Raw genomic sequence first — 18,573 nt, forward strand, 5'->3', positions numbered from 1 at the left:
AATCCCAGCACAAACCGCTCAGGTTTTATCCCCCCTAAAGTTAGCTGCTACAGAGGCATGGTATGGCCAGCTGTGGTGCTGAAGGCTGATAAAAGATCAAGCCTGACCCATCGGATTCCTGCCCTATTATTGTCCTCCTTGAGGTTTCAGTCCAGAATCCCAGCACAACTTGCTCAGGCTTTATCTCCCTGAGGTTAGCATGAAGTTAGCTGCTAAAGAGGCATGGCATGGTCTTGGTCAAAATAGGCATATTCTCAAGGAGCTATCGCCGAGTTAATGGCACTTTATCACAGCCAAAGTCACGATAAATTCATCACCCCATTCACAAGCTGGTGTTAATAGCCCATAGCACCATTTACCCGTGATAGCAGCCACAAAAAACATCGCCACAGACGACCCCGGCAACTATAGCTAATGAGATGCAGAGTAGGCGTTCCCGTGCAAAAGCCGCGACAACACTTTTCCGCGCAACATTCACAACGACCAGCCAGTTTGGCGATAAGATCCCAAAACATGTGATAAGGGGCGTTAGCAGCAGGAAACTAACACCTGCTCTGACCTGGTGTAAGGTCGGACGACAACCTGCACCACGAAAGGGAGGCCAGCCTGACAGCAGCAGACAACCAACATCCCACCTCAGACCAAGCTGCTGGCCGTTATTCACCTGTTGGCCACTGGTACCCTCCAACCAACATCCGCACAAGTCGGAGGAGTCGCACAGCCAGCACAATCCAAGTCCCTCACAACGGTCATCGATGACACCATCAGCTTGGTACCCCACTATCTATACTTCCCACACACTGCGTAGGAACAGCCGGAGACCAAGCAAGGCGTCCACGCTACAGCTGTCTTCCAGCACGAGTCAGGGGGCAATTGACTGCACACATGTCCTACTTGTGCCCCCTGGCAACACTGCACACAATAAGCGCAACAGAAATCTCATGTATCCCACCAATGTCCAGGCAATATTGGACCACTGAGGAATCCCCGCCAACGTCGCCGCCAACCCCCCAGGCAGTGTGCACGAGCCCTACACCTTCCGACAGTCCATCATCGACCTGTGCTACCAGGATGGCACCCACGGAAATGCACTGCTCTTTGGCCAATACCAAATGAACACAACACACACCTCAACTCCACAATCATGCAACTAACAGCACAGGAAATGCACACATCACAAGCTCACATACAACATGCACACCCACCAGACACAACAGCACAACTTACTGTGGGAGCCTGGGCCAGCCATGTACATTAGCCATCAACGGCATGGCACCTCAGCCACACAATAGCAGGATGCTGGTCCCTAAACCAGTTTTACACACCCCTGCGCACCCAGGCCTCAATGCCCACCTGCCGACACGACGTATGTCGAAGAGGGCCCACCACGTGCCGGTGCAAGCTCCAGGCCCGAGGCCCTCGACCCTGGTAACCTGTTACGACCATCACGTTCTCCGCGAGCAAGTCCTGCAGTACTCCATTCTTGTTTAAGTACTCTACCGGCATACACAGCGTACTAGTAGGTCACACATTTGTAACTGAGTCTTGATTACACTATGGTTGAGGACGATGTTTATGGCTGAGCTGAAGTCACTATACTCCCTTCGATGTGGTGCCACCAAGTCTGTGCATTACAACCACAAGTGTCTGTGGGCCCACGCGGACTACTGCTCGCGGGCCACACTAAGCTCCAGTTGGTCACACATTTGAAACTGAATCTTGATCATGCAATGGCAGGGTACAGATGGCAATGCAGACTTTAAATCACTAAACTCCCTTCAATGTGGTGACACCAAGTCTATGTATAACTTCACAACCACACGTTTCTGTGGCCCTTTGCTGGAAACGCCTACCGCCTACACTGCAGTCGAGTTGGTTGTACAATTGGAACTGAGCATAGATTTTTCAATGGCAGATTATATATTGCATGCAAGGAGAGGTGTAAGAGAATGACGGGTTGCAGTCAGGAGCAAAAAAGGATCATCGTTACAGAGGTGATCGAACACTACTGACAACTGCCCTGATGTCACTAACTCTGTGCATCGCGAGCCAATGATACGTGGCTGTGGGCCACTGCTGACCGCTGCCTCCGTCCTACATTGCGGTCCAGTAGGTCACAGAGTCTCGATTTACCAATGGCGGAGTTCATATCAGTGTACCGGCATAATCGAGACTGCATCCCCTCTCAGCCCCGGTGCCACTAAGTCTGTTCCCCGACATTCATGGACACTCACTGGTCGTACATTGGTGGCGTCTGAGTCTATGGACTAGGGGGTAGTTTTCATCCTCATGTTGCTGATACCAAATTGGTTCTGACAACGAGGCTGTCACTTTCCACTCCACCATTTGCTGCTTCCGGATAACATCAGACCTTCTGCATCATGCCCTGGAGGACACCTTCCACTGTCACCCGCAACCCTCCGCCACATTCACCTTCGACATCGATGAGGACCTGCCCAGTCCGTGTGGCCCTACCTCAGTGCACCGCAAGTCACCGTCCCGTGGCAGGGTGCCTGTGCCGGCTGCTGTGCATCCGCGGCCACTAACTCTGAGCTGGTCAGGTTCGGGACCCCTTCTTCTGAGATATTGGATGGCCTCTGAGGCGCATCAGGGCTCACACATCAAATCGAGTCCTGACCGGCCCGGATGTTGCATCACCGCAGGATGCACACGCCACCACCGCCAGGACCAAGTCCAACCGCCAACTGCCAGTGTCCAAACGGTCATACTGGCAGACTGACGGAGCTGCTTGCACCTGTCGTGGATGCCATCTTCTGCCTGATCCCCTGCTCAGCACTCCAGGTGCCACTGACTCAGTGCACCGCAACCCATGGACCTTTACTGATTGAGTTTTGTGCTGTGGAGGGGTTGCGTAGCAATGTCACTTCAAGCTTCTGTGGAATAGCTGGGACGTTGATGAGGAAGATGATGCAGGTCTAACACACCCCACTGCATCTGCATCAGGAACATCTCGAAGGGACACAATCGTAGATTTTCTCTTCACATGAGCGCGCTGAGCTCTAGTGCCCCAACCTCAGTGCACTGCAACTCACGGACACTTCTGTTTGCATGTTGGGTGACCTCTGGACTTGCTCCAGCTTCCTCCATGTTTCTCAGCAGTTGACTGTTATGCAGGTGTTTTCAGTTTCCAGTGCACTGGTGTCCACTGTTCAAGTTGTTGCCAGCACCAAGCACTCCGTGCGGGCTGGCTTACACTCACCAATGATCACAATGGTCAGGTTTTCTATTGTGTTTAGGTTTTATAGTTTCTTGATAATAAGTGTTTATTAGCTTTGTGGAATTGATTAAATAATGATCTTAAAATATATTATGTACATCTTTTATCTATGAATATGACGAATATGATCATCATGTATGTGTATGTGTGTATATATATATATATATATATATATATATATATATTCACTGAAAAAACCATAGGTTTCAGGCCTTATATGGTTAGGAATTAGCATTTAAAAAACCTTTTTTTTTAGGGGTGTTATAGTTAGCTGGACATTTCACTCATACAAAACCATTGAAATTGCTCCTATACAGTTAGTTGTACTAACTATATTTCGCGCACCCGCAATCCACTGCTGATGATGTCACATATTACATCATTCATGACATGGTCAGTGACATCACTGATGACATCTCAAATTGCAGAGAGGTGTAATGAGGCCACACCCTTTTTTACACCTCTCTGCAACGCAGCCCCGTGCATGTTTGAAGAGGGGGAACTAATTCCCCTTGCATACTAGGGGTCCCTGGGGGCCAACTAGCCCACCTGGAACCTCCAGTATGCGCCAGGGGGCTGCATTGCACAGAGGTGTAATGAGGCTATGCCCCTTTTTACACCTCTCTGCAACGCAGGCCACTGGCGCGTTTGCAGAGGGGGGACTAATTCCCCTTGCATACTGGGGGTCCGTGGGTCATATCTGCCCAAACGCCGATATTCCGAACGATTGAAAATGACTTTTCTTGAGAAACATTTGGATTTGGATTATCATGTCCTACTTTGGAATTATTGAAAGACTGACTTTGAGGATGCTATAAATTACTCAAGTCTGCCTGAATTGTGTGGGTAAAATTGATACCTAGTCACTTTGAATAAGAATGTACTTGCGTCTCGTCTAACATTTGGAAGAAATATCTAGTTATATGCACCCGCGTAGCTAGGGGGGGGCGAGGGGGGGGTCCGCCCCAGGCGGCACCATTTTAAAGGCGGCGGTTGCGCCCGCGAGGCACTGCCTGGCGTGCGTCCCATTTGAACAGAAACTGCTGCTTGCAGCGCATGCACGCACGCCACGCCACCACAAACCTAGAATAGGCCCGTCACATTGATTGCATGCTGCATGACTGGCATAATGGGTGCGGGGAGTCTGCCAGCAGTGATGCGGGCCTCTGGTGTCTGCGCCTTGAAAAGCTTGAAGACGCAATAAGGTCAGTGCAAGGGATAGTACTGATATTTCCGATGAACAAGCATACCACTTCTCTGAAGGGCAGTGCGCATTTTCTTTGCATTTCTCTTCCCTGTCCAAAGAATGGTTTTCAAGGTGCACCCCGCCCGTGCAGACATAAATCTCGGTACTGGTGAGGGACGGTATCCTGTGCTCAAGGCCAATAAAGGGACTGGAGGTTATCGGCACTTTTTGGGGTTCTTTCACTTGCAGAGCTACTTCCCGGAGCTCGTCTCTCCATCTTGCGCTCGTTTCCCCTCGTGTGTGATTTACATGAGCTCTGCTTGGACCAGTGCTACTGCAGTTAATACATGTTTATTTTTAAGAATTAGCCATGGATCAGTGCTAGAACACATTTAAAACTGCTTTTTATTTATATTTGTTCTTTGAAGTACGTACAGATAAAAAAATATATATTTACCAGCTTTAGGTGATTTTTTTTTGTACCAGCGGGAACAACAAAATATCTACCCTCTGTTCTTTTCATCCCTGTAGTAAATGCTTATTTGCTAGGGTGCAATAAAGTGCAATGGTATGGGGATGTGAGACGTTTTATGATGATTGATTTACTTTTATGTCTTCTGGCCAGATAATAGGTTTATATCAGTATCTTATCCTTCCATTTCAAGGAATTTGAAGCAGTATCAAGATATTTTGGGGCTTCCTTTTGCTCAAATGGGTTTAATTGCTAATATTTATGTTTTCTTCGTCTTCATTGCTTGACTTTGCTCGTGAGAAAGTGTCACTCAAAGACGTTAAATGTCACTCATAATTACTCAGAAATTATGAAAATGTCATACAAAAGCAATCTGAAACCTTGGCAGCTATGCTGTCGTAGGCCTTACCAGTGAAGAGGCCCAACCTCTCTGCAGACACATTTATGCACTACCACACAAAAAAAGACCTAATCCCCCAAGTACTACTCTATAAAAGGGCGTTATACACATCTCACATACTTTTTTTTGTCTGCTTTGCATACCTTAATTTATAGTTTCTTGAATTGGTCCTGTTCAGGGGCATCCTTCAGAATAGGGCCCTGCAATGGTGCTGCGTGGACTCAACCCCCATTCCCTGTCCAGTTTGGGTTGAGGGTGGATTACTTTATTTGGTCTCTCTTTCTTCAGCTTCTCAGCCCTAGCTCACGTCTAATGCACTTGCCTCCTCTGTCGATTGGAATTGAGGGGGTGGGTGTACAGCATATGCGCCATGTTACATATTTATTTGGTGGCCATAGATGTAAATCCCCAGCTGAAGGTGTTTGCTACATAAGGCTACTTAAGCTGTAGAGTGCTGCACCTCAGGTGACTGTTAGTCCTGGCTGGTTCACTGCTATTAGAGCAATGTTTGTCTTTAGTTGCTTGATGGAGGGCGAGTACTCTTCTAAGAGACTGACAGGCCTTCAACTTCAGAAAGTCAGGGAGGTGTAAAGGGTGTTTTGGAGGTTCGTTTAAATACCTTTACGACTGAAACATTTAGAGACACCTGTTTCTTCTCATTCTGCTTGGTTTTCGCAGGATGCTGGGGAAAACTCATACATCAGCCTTGACAGACCCCAGAGGGGGTTTTGTTGATAAAGAGGGTTTATTCTGGTCCCGTCTTCCTTAGGAAAGCACTTGGGGCTTCCTATAGATCCAGTGAATGCTCTGTACAATAGTTGTGCTCCCTTTTCTCTGTTACATAGGCTTCTTCTTAGATCCCTCAGTATGATTCCTGTTTTGAAGCATGCCATCCTTCACGAATAGAAAGGCATGGAGAAAATCACTGTCATCCAGTTTGTAACCAGAATATATCCAGTGGAAAACCATACTTTCCACTTCCTGTGACTGTAGATCCAGGGCTTCAGAACTTTACAGGTTGCTTGAAAGTGACCAGGGAGGATTTCACCCATAGGAATGTAGGTGGGTCAGTATGCAAGGCCTATGTAGTACTCAACCTGTGCATGAAGGCCTTTATTCTTCATATGCCTCCCAGAGTTTAGTCATTGGCTTCCACTTTCTTTCCATAACTATCCTGGAGAGTAAAGATTGTGCAGATCTTGTTGCTAAGATGGAATTACAAGTACAGTTTTTCGCAGGTGCTTCCTTTGACACTCTGAGACCTACAGCGATTTCCTCTGGGGCAGTCATTGCTGCTCTGTGCCATGTATTGAAGCATGATTGGTAGGCACATGGTCTTCAGAAATCTTCTGTTCTTCATCTTCTCTTTCTTGGCTGCTCTTTTTTGGTCCTGAGTTGCTAGGGCGATGAAGACGTGACAACAGTCACCAACCACTGTCTTCATTACAGTGACTGCCCAATACCATGAAAAATCGGACATCCACATGAACCCTAAGGACACCAGTGGCGTAACACAAAATGATGGGGAACCCCTCCAGATTGTGATAAGGGGCCCCAAGTCCCCAATATCTCATAAGTATTCATAGGCTTTGGACTGAATGGGGGCCCCCTAAAAGGTTTGGGGCCACCCTGTGGCACAGAGGATTGTGTTTGCCCCTGAAGGAGACATCTGATTTGCAGAGATGTGCAGCTTCTGAACTAAAGCTTAGAACAGGTGCGGCCAATGCAGCTCCAGATTCCTGCCATATTTTCAAAGTAACTGATATGTAAATGAGTTCTATTTAGATTTGCGGCATGTAAATGTATACTATACACATATTCTGAAACTGTATCATGGATCAAGCCATGCTGTCCCAGCCGCCTATTGATGGCCACCACTGACTTAAATCATCTTGCAGTGAACATTTAGGGCATTCTAAAATTTGAATGACCTGAAAACATCCTACAGCACCCCATTGTTCCCGCTCTACATTAATATACCCCTGGTGTCTTATATAGTGTATTCAGCAGTGTAGCCTTGGACCGTATCATGTATGTGCATGTAACTTGCATGATCGAGGTAACTATCAGCAGCGATACTACGTATCTCTTGGACCTGTTTCAAGTGCTCGTCGTCCCTTTTCCCCAGCACTACACCCCCCGGCCCCCGGGGCGGCAATTTGAGGGGTAGCCCCGGGCGCCACAAGCTTTAGCTACGCCCCTGGTTATATGACAACAGGATACCGACATAACTTGAAGGAAATAAGAACGCCCTGAAGAAGTTCTGTTGTACAGAACGAAACGCGCGGCTGGCTGTGGTACATAAACTTAAGGTAAATAAAAGCATTTGAATATACACCAAGATTCAGCGCTTCAATAAGGACTCTAAGTGATATGATTTGATTGGACTTATTGTGCAAGTGGTGCTGTGCCAAACTTTGGAATATTCTCCACTACTCTCTACTACGTACTCTCTACTACTCCACTACTCTCTACTACTCTCTCTCTACTACTCACTCCCTACTACTCACTATCTACTACTCTCTGCTACTCACTCTCTACTACTCTCTACTCTCTGCTACTCACTCTCTACTACTCTCTCTCTACTACTCACTCTTTACTACTCACTCTCTACTACTCTCTACTACACACTCTCTACTTCTCACTCTCTACTACTCTCTACTACTCACTCTCTGCTACTCTCTCTCTACTACTCTCTACTACTCACTCTCTACTACACTCTACTACTCACTCTCTACTACTCTCTACTACTCACTCTCTACTACTCTCTCTCTACTACTCTCTACTACTCACTCTCTACTACTCACTCTTTACTACTCTCTACTATTCTCTCTCTCTGCTACTCACTCTCTACTACTCTCTACTACTCTCTCTCTGCCACTCTCTACTACTTACTCTTTACTACTCTTTACTACTCACTCTCTACTGCTCTCTACTACTCACTCTACTACTTACTCTCTACTACTCTCTACTACTCTCTACTACTCACTCTACTATTCACTATACTACTCTCTACTTCTCACTCTCTGCTACTCTCTCTACTGCTCTCTACTACTCTCTACTACTCACTCTCTACTCTCTATTACTCACTCTCTACTCTCTACCTCTCTACCTCTCTCTACTTCTCTCTCTACTAGTCTCTACCTCTCTACCGCTACCTCTCTACACCTCTACCTCTCTCTACACACACACATATACACATATATATATATGCATATATATGCATATGCATTTATATATATGTATGTGTATAAATATATATACATACATATATAAACATATATAATCTGCATATCTATATAAATATAAATGCATGCATACATATACATATATGCATACATATGCATGTTATTTACATGAAAGTTTTAAAAACACTAATAAAAGCAAAGCTAAAAAGCCACCTCATTACAAACAGAATGACTTTAACTTAAACGAGGGCGAGATCTATTGCATTTTAAATGCTTGTGTACTTTGGTTCCATGAAGAAGGCATTGAGATGTGTCACACATTTGCCATAAATTCTGAATGTTAGCACTCTAGTTGCTCATTAGATCACTGTAGTAAAGCTACTGCTCACCAGGGAAGTCTGATGCTGGTATTCAAAGTACATGTTTCAGTCTGCATGTCAGACTTTTTTTTAATGAAATAGAAGAGGATTTGAGAAATCACTCAAAATGTGCCCTAATTTTTCTTTCTGAAGCACTAATCATACTTTCTATGGTAAAATGAACCCCCTCATTTTGTTCCTTTTTAAATTAAATGTTTTCAGACTTACCACTTCATTCCAATCAAGATGGCTTCTGGTGTGCCATAGTTTTGTCATAAGTAAGACTGTTAGCGCTCTAGTTGTTCTTTAGAACACTCTGGGACATTCTGTCATTGGGGTATACCTGGGCTACATCTGGGTGATATTTGGGCTGCATTTGGGCTCTTTTGTCTCTGGTGGCCATTTTGGGAGACTGCATGTCAGAATTTTTTAATGAAATAGAAGAGGATTTTAGAAGTCACTCAAAATGTGCCCTAATTTTTTTTCTGCAGTACTAATCATACTTTCTATGGCAAAATATACCGCCTCATTTTGTTCCTTTTTAAATTAAATGTTTTAAGAGTTACCACTTTATTCCAATCAAGATGGCTTCAGGTGTGCCATACCTTTGTAATAAGTAGGACTGTTAGCGCTCTAGTTGTTATTTAGAACACTCTAGGACATTCTGTCATTGGTCTATACTTGGGCTACATCTGGGTGATATTTGGGCTACATTTGGGCTCTTTTGTCTCTGGTGGCCATCTTTGGAGACTGCATGTCAGAATTTTTTAATGAAATAGAAGAGGATTTGAGAAGTCACTCAAAATGTGCCCTAATTTTTCTTTCTGCAGCACTAATCATACTTTCTATGGCAAAATATACCCCCTCATTTTGTTCCTTTTTAAATTAAATGTTTTAATAGTTACCACTTTATTCCAATCAAGATGGCTTCAGGTGTGCCATACCTTTGTAATAAGTAGGACTGTTAGTGCTCTAGTTGATCTTTAGTACACTCTAGGACATTCTGTCATTGGGCTATACTTGGGCTACATCTGGGTGATATTTGGGCTACATTTGGGCTCTTTTGTCTCTGGTGGCCATCTTGGGAGACTGCATGTCAGATTTTTTTAATGAAATAAAAGAGGATTTGCGAAGTCACTCAAAATGTGCCCTAATTTTTCTTTCTGCAGCACTAATCATACTTTCTATGGCAAAATATACCCCCTCATTTTGTTCCTTTTTAAATTAAATGTTTTAAGAGTTACCTCTTTATTCCAATCAAGATGGCTTCAGGTGTGCCATACCTTTGTAATAAGTAGGACTGTTAGCGCTCCAGTTGTTCTGTAGAACACTCTGGGACATTCTGTCATTGGGCTATACTTGGGCTACATCTGGGTGATATTTGGGCTACATTTGGGCTCTTTTGTCTCTGGTGGCCATCTTGGGAGACTGCATGTCAGAATTATTTAATGAAATAGAAGAGGATTTGAGAAGTCACTCAAAATGTGCCCTAATTTTTCTTTCTGCAGCACTAATCATACTTTCTATGGCAAAATATACCCCCTCATTTTGTTCCTTTTTAAGTTAAATGTTTTAAGAGTTACCACTTTATTCCAATCAAGATGGCTTCAGGTGTGCCATACCTTTGTAATAAGTAGGACTGTTAGCGCTCTAGTTTTTCTTTAGAACACTCTAGGACATTCTGTCATTGGGCTATACTTGGGCTACATCTGGGTGATATTTGGGCTACATTTGGGCTCTTTTGTCTCTGGTGGCCATCTTGGGAGACTGCATGTCAGAATTGTTTAATGAAATAGAAGAGGATTTGAGAAGTCACTCAAAATGTGCCCTAATTTTTCTTTCTGAAGCACTAATCATACTTTCTATGGCAAAATGAACCCCCTCATTTTGTTCCTTTTTAAATTAAACTTTTCAGACTTACCACTTCATTCCAATCAAGATGGCTTCTGGTGTGCCATACTTTTGTCGTAAGTAAGACTGTTAGCGCTCTAGATGTTATTTAGAACACTCTGGGACATTCTGTCATTGGGCTATACTTGGGCTACATCTGGGTGATATTTGGGCTACATTTGGGCTCTTTTGTCTCTGGTGGCATCTTGGGAGACTGCATGTCAGAATTTTTTTATGAAATAGAAGAGGATTTGAGAAGTCACTCAAATGTGCCCTAAGTTTTCTTTCTGCAGCACTAATCATACTTTCTATGGCAAAATATACCCCCTCATTTTGTTCCTTTTTAAATTAAATGTTTTGAAGAGTTACCACTTTATTCCAATCAAGATGGCTTCAGGTGTGCCATACCTTTGTAAAAAGTAGGACTGTTGGCGCTCTAGTTGTTCTTTAGAACACTCTGGGACATTCTGTCATTGGGCTATACTTGGGCTACATCTGGGGCATATTTGGGCTACATTTGGGCTCTTTTGTCTCTGGTGGCCATCTTGGGAGACTGCATGTCAGAATTGTTTTATGAAATAGAAGAGGATGTGAGAAGTCACTCAAAATGTGCCCTAATTTTTCTTTCTGCAGCACTAATCATACTTTCTATGGCAAAATATACCCCCTCATTTTGTTCCTTTTTAAATTAAATGTTTTAAGAGTTACCACTTTATTCCAATCAAGATGGCTTCAGGTGTGCCATACCTTTGTAATAAGTAGGACTGTTAGCGCTCTAGTTGTTCTTTAGAACACTCTAGGAGGCTGCAGTAGAACACAAAGGAATCAACTGACAGTCTCTGTCCTTGTTGGATGTACATGTTTTACTGAGAATGTCAGACTTCATTCTCACATGACTGAGAAAGATAATGTGAATTTACAGAAAATATGCTTTCAGTTTAGCTTATAGACCCCCTTCCAAACCACTGTGGGAAAAGCATGAGATAATAGTTTTCTTTCAAACATGATTCATGATATCCCAGCAGAAGGCTTTTTCACATGGTAAAATCACCTTAGAACACACCACAATTCCTAAAATGAGTATGGTACCATCAACAAATGATTTATAATGTAACTAAAGTCCTAAAACCCTCTATTAACTACAATGCTTTTTAATGAGGTGCTATCATGTATATTGGTCCCAAGATGGCTGCCAACACTTCTTGGATGAAGTGCTGACAGCCAATCAGATCTCACGCGTACCCCACGATTTTTCAATTTTTTGGGGGGCCTGGGGGGTCCTTGTGGGACCCCCTAACCAGGCCTAGGGGGTCAGGGTGTTTCTACCCTGCCCCCTTTTTGAGTTCTACACGTTTGTTTTTATGCTTTCCTGTGCCTCAGTCTACCGAGGTACAAGATGGCTGCCAACAATTTCTGTTTTGGAGTGTTGACAGACATTGGCAGCCAATCAGAATGCAGCTCGTACTCGGGAAGGTACAGAGTACAGTAAGCTTACAGTAAGCTTATATAGATATATATGTGTTTTTGAAGTTAATTTTCGTAAAAACTACTGGAGCAATTTTCACCAAATATAGAAAAGGGACTTCTGCGTACCAGTCCCTACAATTTTGCAAAGTTTGGTGTAATTCCATTCAGCGGTTCGGGCTGTAGCCTTGTCTATTCGTCCTGTGGAAATTAACATGGGGAAAACACGTTTTGGGACCCCCCTTTTTTCTCGGCTCCCGCATGACGAATCCCCCCAAAACTTCCAGGGAAGAAGCGGAGCGGAGCTGGCCTAAATTTTGGAAAATTACACGTAAATTCCTCAACCGGCGCCAAAGTTATTCCCAATAGAATGTTGCAGATTTCCTATGGTAGCTAGGTCCTAACTATATATACCTACTGGCTATCGCCAGTAGGTAATATATATATATATATGGTCTTTAGAGGGAAACACACTATATATACTTACTGCTAGAGGGCGCTAATCAGATTGACAAAGCCTGCTGTGCAGGTGAAACGCGTCTCTCGTGTCTCCGGGTTGAGGGTGACCTGATCCATTAAAGAAGCCATATTCTTACAGCCTCGTGTCCGTGCCTACTTCGTTGGTTGGTTCTGAGGAAGCAGGATTGGTTGTTCATTTAATTCAGCGTTAGCGGTCTCAAACGCTGTTCACGGAACACTGGTCGTTTTGTGGCTCTCCCTATGACCGCATTTTGTTGGAGGAGTACGGAAGTGCTAATGGGCGAGCCCCCAGAGGAGCTGCCAGGAAGAGGAACAGGGATGACAGCGTGGGGAGTCTTCGATCCTGAAGCGGGGCGGTTTTTCAACTGCCAGCACGGGGTCAGCATTTCCCTTGCTAGAAATGCCTTGCCCATAAGACTGGTGCCCTCTGGTGACCGGGCACCGCGGAAGCTGACGCAGATGCGGTGAGGACTGTTGGGCATATTCGAGTCTTTTATTCACCGGTCCCCCTCCACCCTGAGTATGTGCCTGTTTGAATTTATACTCGGCGCTGCTGGTCCATTATTGACACAGAGATTTAGATTCCTAATGAAGGTATTTTATGCTCGTTAGACTTATGCTTTTGCCCTCTGACCCCGGATATCTCTGACTCACTCACTAACATTTTTGCCTGAGACCCGCTTCCGAATGTATTTTGGCCAAGATGCATTATGGGATTGGCAGTCCCGATCAGAAGACAGGCATGCGCTGGGAGGTTTGCATTTCAAGGCAATTAACTATGATGCAGTCCCGGTGGCGCTTTCACCATTGTTCTGTTTCCTGTAGCTTCAAGGCATTTCCAGATATCTTAAGCAAGCAGTCACGAACTTTTATTTGGAGCTGAGGTCGGAGTTCAATTACCGGGGACACATTCATGAAATGAGCAAAAGAAATATTCGAGCCAAAGTAATGCCATGTCTTGCAGCAGCGTCGTTCATTTTTAATTTTTACTACATATTGACTATTGAATATAATGGCATTATATCACAAGTGATTAGCGCTGCAGGTTTCTATAGTTAAATGTTCCCTTAAAGGCCGATGTCATGCAGTTTAATTTTGCATTTGTCTGCACTTATGCTTTGAATGTCGAGGTGAACCACATTATGTGATTTGAGCATTGTGCCCAGCATATACAGTTAGATGTTGTCTTACCTGCCATATTAGCCGCGAAACCAGCACACTGTGTACATTTGCATACATTCATGTATTTAAATTTGAAAGTATTTTTTCAGTATTTACTATGGTCTTTAGAGGAAAACACACTATATATACTTACTGCTAGAGGGCGCTAATCAGATTGACAAAGCCTGCTGTGCAGGTGAAACGCGTCTCTCGTGTCTCCGGGTTGAGGGTGACCTGATCCATTAAAGAAGCCATATTCTTACAGCCTCGTGTCCGTGCCTACTTCGTTGGTTGGTTCTGAGGAAGCAGGATTGGTTGTTCATATATATATATATATATATATATATATATATATATATATAGATATATATTACCTACTGGCAGTCGCCAGTAGGTAGTAATAGTTAGGATTGTTTTCCATAGGGAAATTGCAACATTCTATTCGGAATAACTTTGGCGCCGGTTGAGGAATGTGCCTGAAATTTTCCTCAAATTTGCCTGGCGGGGCTCCGATCCTTCCCTGAAAGTTTGGGGGGGATTCGTCAAGCGGGGGCCGAGATAAAAGGGGGGTCCCAAAACGTGTTTTCCCCATGTTAATTTCCATAGGGCGGTTGGACTCACTTTTAACCCGAACGGCTGAATGGATTTCCACCAAACTTTGCAAAATTGTAGGGACTGGTAGCCCGATGTGCCTTTGCTATGTCTCAAGATATGTGCTCCAGTGGATTTTGAGTAATTTAGGTTCAAAAAAATATATATATCTATAAGCGCTCCCCGGTACGCATACCGGGGAGTGCACCGGGCGCGTAACGCGAGTTCGCGCGCGGAAAGCTGATTGGCTCTCGGGTGTCTGTCAACATTCCAAACAGTCCGGAGCGGTTGGACTCACTTTTAACCCGAACGGCTGAATGGATTTCCACCAAACTTTGCAAAATTGTAGGGACTGGTAGCCCGATGTGCCTTTGCTATGTCTCAAGATATGTGCTCCAGTGGATTTTGAGTAATTTAGGTTCAAAAAAATATATATATCTATAAGCGCTCCCCGGTACGCGTACCGGGGAGTGCACCGGGCGCGTAACGCGAGTTTGCGCGCGGAAAGCTGATTGGCTCTCGGGTGTCTGTCAACATTCCAAACAGTCCGGAGCGGCCGCCATCTTGTGTCTCGGTAGGATCGAGACACAAAAGGTGGCAAAAACAAAGGGGGAAATGACCATAAGGGGGCAGGGTAGACCCCTCCTGACCCCCTAGGTTTGATGTGGGGGCCATAAAAGGGCCCCGCGGGGAAAAAAAAACCTGATTTTCGCGGGGGGAGCACCCGGTACGCGCACCGGGGAGCGTACTTTGGTGAAAAATAGTGAAAAAAGTTAGTGTAAAATAATTATTTTGAGTGATCAGAGGTAGGGTAGCTGAGAAAAGAGCTTTTGGGTTCTGTGGCTGATTTAGGTACCTATAAGTACATCCCACACACATCCACACGCACACACCCCACACACCCACACACACACCTTACACACCCACACCCCCACCCACACCCCCACCCCCACCCACACCCCCACACACCCACACACACACACCTCACCCCCCACACACACACACACCTCACAGACACACTCCACACATCCCCCACACACACCTTCCCCCCCCCCCACACATGGGGAAAACCCAGTGAAACAGTAAAATAATAATTTCAAGTGCCTAGAGGTAGGGTAGCTCTGAATAGAGTTGTTGTGTTGTGTGGGTGATTTAAGTACCAGCATGTAGGTACCAATACAGAGTCTTAAATTCAATGTACACCGTCTCCTCTGTAGATATCTTGCATGTTGTTACATGGAGGCAGGAGATGAAAAAGAGATGTCAAATACACATTGGAGATAATATAGTGGGAGAAAGGAAGTAACTATGAGCAAAATTATTATGTAACACAAAAAAGTTGCACAGTATACTATAAGTCTCACTTTATGTTATATTCATTTTGGTACTATTTCATGAATTACATATAAAAAAGAATAATGTCTAGAACAATTTTTAATTATTAAATACAAATTTATTGCTCTGATTTTTCAAAATTTAATAACACTTCCACATTATATCGTCAGGAATGTCCTCATTTTCAGTCCATGATTCCATTTCTTCCACACAATTAACTAACTCTTCGTCTAGAGACTGATCCATAAAGTCACAGTCTTCCTCAGGATTGTTTTGAAGAACTATTTCGAAAGAAATATTTGCTTCTCCTTCCATTTTCTTGCTGTAAATTGCATTAAAAATAAATATATCAGTAGAGTTAGGGCAGTGTTGGGTTTAAGTTGAGACAGGTACTTCTGAGTTTCTAACAGTGTAGTTATCTTTGGGCAGTGTATTGTATCAAGCAGGAAGTAGCAATATCAAAAAAGTGTATGTGAAGAAGCCTAAGTAATTTCATAATTATACCAGAGAAGCCTAACTCAATCCATAACTATAACAGAGAAGCCTATCTCAATCTATAACTATAACAGAGGGACAGTAAATAACTATCAGAAAACGTTTTTACAAATTAACATAAAGTGCCCCTTACAAATTAACAACTTACCTTATTAAAAGGTGATGAAGATAAATGGAGAAAATTCTTTCAAGATGTACCTCAGGTAGGTGTAGTCAAAATGGCCGTGTTTCCCTCTCATTTTTCATTTATATTCATGTACATAACCAATCAAATGTCAGGAAAAAATAGTAGAAAATGAAAGTAACATTTTAATTCGTTGTAAATCCTAACTCTTCATATGTGTTTTTGTCATGTAATTTACCTCAGGATATTTAGACAGGGCTACAGGGCAAATGGCTCAATGGAATTCCACCAAATTTGGGAAAATGGTAGGGACTGGTATGTGGTATGGCCTATTCTATATTTGGTGAACATCTCTACAGAGGTTTTTATGTAAATTAACGTTTAAAAAATTTTGGGAGCGCTTAGCGGTGCGCGCCCCGGTACGCGTACCGGCAGCGCTACGGGAGTCCTCCATCTTGTGTTTCGGTAGATTTGAGACACAAGATGGAGGACAAACAACGTTGGGAATGGGTAAAACGGGGCACGGTAGACACTCCCTGACCCCTTAGGTTTTCTGAGGGGGGCTTAGGAGGCCCATATAGGCCCAAAAAACCAATTTTTTTTTAATTTTCGCGGGGGAAGCGCCCGATACGCGTACCGGGGAGCGTACTTTGGTGAAAAACAGTGATAAAAGTTAGAGAAAAATAATCATTTTGAGTGATCAGAGGTAGGGTAGCCCTGAAAAGAGCTTTTGGGTTCTGTGGCTGATTTAGGTACCTACAAGTAGGTTCCAATGCATGTCTTATATTCAGGAGGAATATTCTATTCCCCTCATCTGAGAAGTGCACACCATCTCCTCTGTAGATATCTTGCATGTTGTAACGCAAGTTATTGTTGTATATTGAACCCATTCCATAGTCTCTCATGTAAGCCGAAACAGATTTATTCACATGTTTCCGTGCTTTCTCAAATTGTGGACAAAATTGGTTGGACCACTTCCATTTCTGTCTTTGGCATATATTGGAAAATACCAAGGCAGTTTGAGGAAAAAGTGCCATCAATTGTTCAAAGGTGTCCTTTAAAAGCATTTCCAGACCTACCCCAGTCAAAGTGCCTACGTCATTTCCACCACAGTGCAGAATTATGAGGTGAGGGTGTGGCAGATGCAAAAAGGTTTTCACCAATGGTATCAATTGATGACATCTCAATCCCCTCTGGCCAATCCATTTAATGTTCACATTTGGTAAATCAAGGTTGTGAAAATTTCTGGTAGCTGCATACCTTTGAGCCCAGTGGATGTAGCTATGTCAAATAATCCAGACAGAATACATGGTAAGAGGAGGTTCTGGTGCAGTCAGATGAAGTGTGGGAATGAAATGGCAGTTGGAACAGTAGGAGTTTGCAAAAAAAAAACTGTGGAGCAATGATTGGTGGATTCAGATAGTTGAAAACTGAAAGTTAGGGTGCATGGTTCTGTTTTGTGAAAGAAGCAATTTGAATGGTTAAGAAAAAGTCATTTAAAGAAACATTGCACTGGATAAGCTGGGGTATTAAGAGGTCAAACATCCTTGCTAAGTTGAATTGCAAAATTGTAGAATAAACTTTTAAACCTGAGAGCTCAGTGAGGAGGGGGTTGCTATGGTAACAGGTAGAAAGGGCTGAGGGGGGGAAGGGTGTTGATTTGAAAATAGAGAGGGAAGAGTTTTGATTGGTTACCATGAGGAATATGTGTGTAGAATTAGAGGTTCTCCGTGCCATTCATGGTTGCAGTGGCTGGAGTACATACCTTTTGCTCTGCTAAAGAAATATTGGTGTGTGTGTGTCTGACACTGTTCTCAATCTCCTAAAGCATTTGTAAAGGTGAGTAATGATTCATTTAATATAGATAGAGAGTTGTATACTCTATGGAGAAGATTTGGAAGCATATTGTGGTTTTTTAATGTTGCTTTGTGTCATGCTTTTTGATAATGCTTGGTAAAAAGTTTTTACTGCATAGAGGAATTGTATTTTGTAAAATTGTGAAGTTTCAGTAGTGACATGGAATGCTTGTACATAGGACCTGTGCTGTGTTTCTTAAATGTGATGTCAAAAACGATTTTGGGGAAAATGAATGGCTTTTACATTTTTTAGAAGGAATAAATAATGTGTGCATGCTTAAAGAAATACATTTGACTCTTTCACAATGATGTTACCTGTGTTAACTCAGTGTAG

Source organism: Lissotriton helveticus, chromosome 1_1 (genome assembly GCF_964261635.1).
Source record: "Lissotriton helveticus chromosome 1_1, aLisHel1.1, whole genome shotgun sequence".
In the NCBI taxonomy this organism is placed as follows: Eukaryota; Metazoa; Chordata; class Amphibia; order Caudata; family Salamandridae; genus Lissotriton; species Lissotriton helveticus.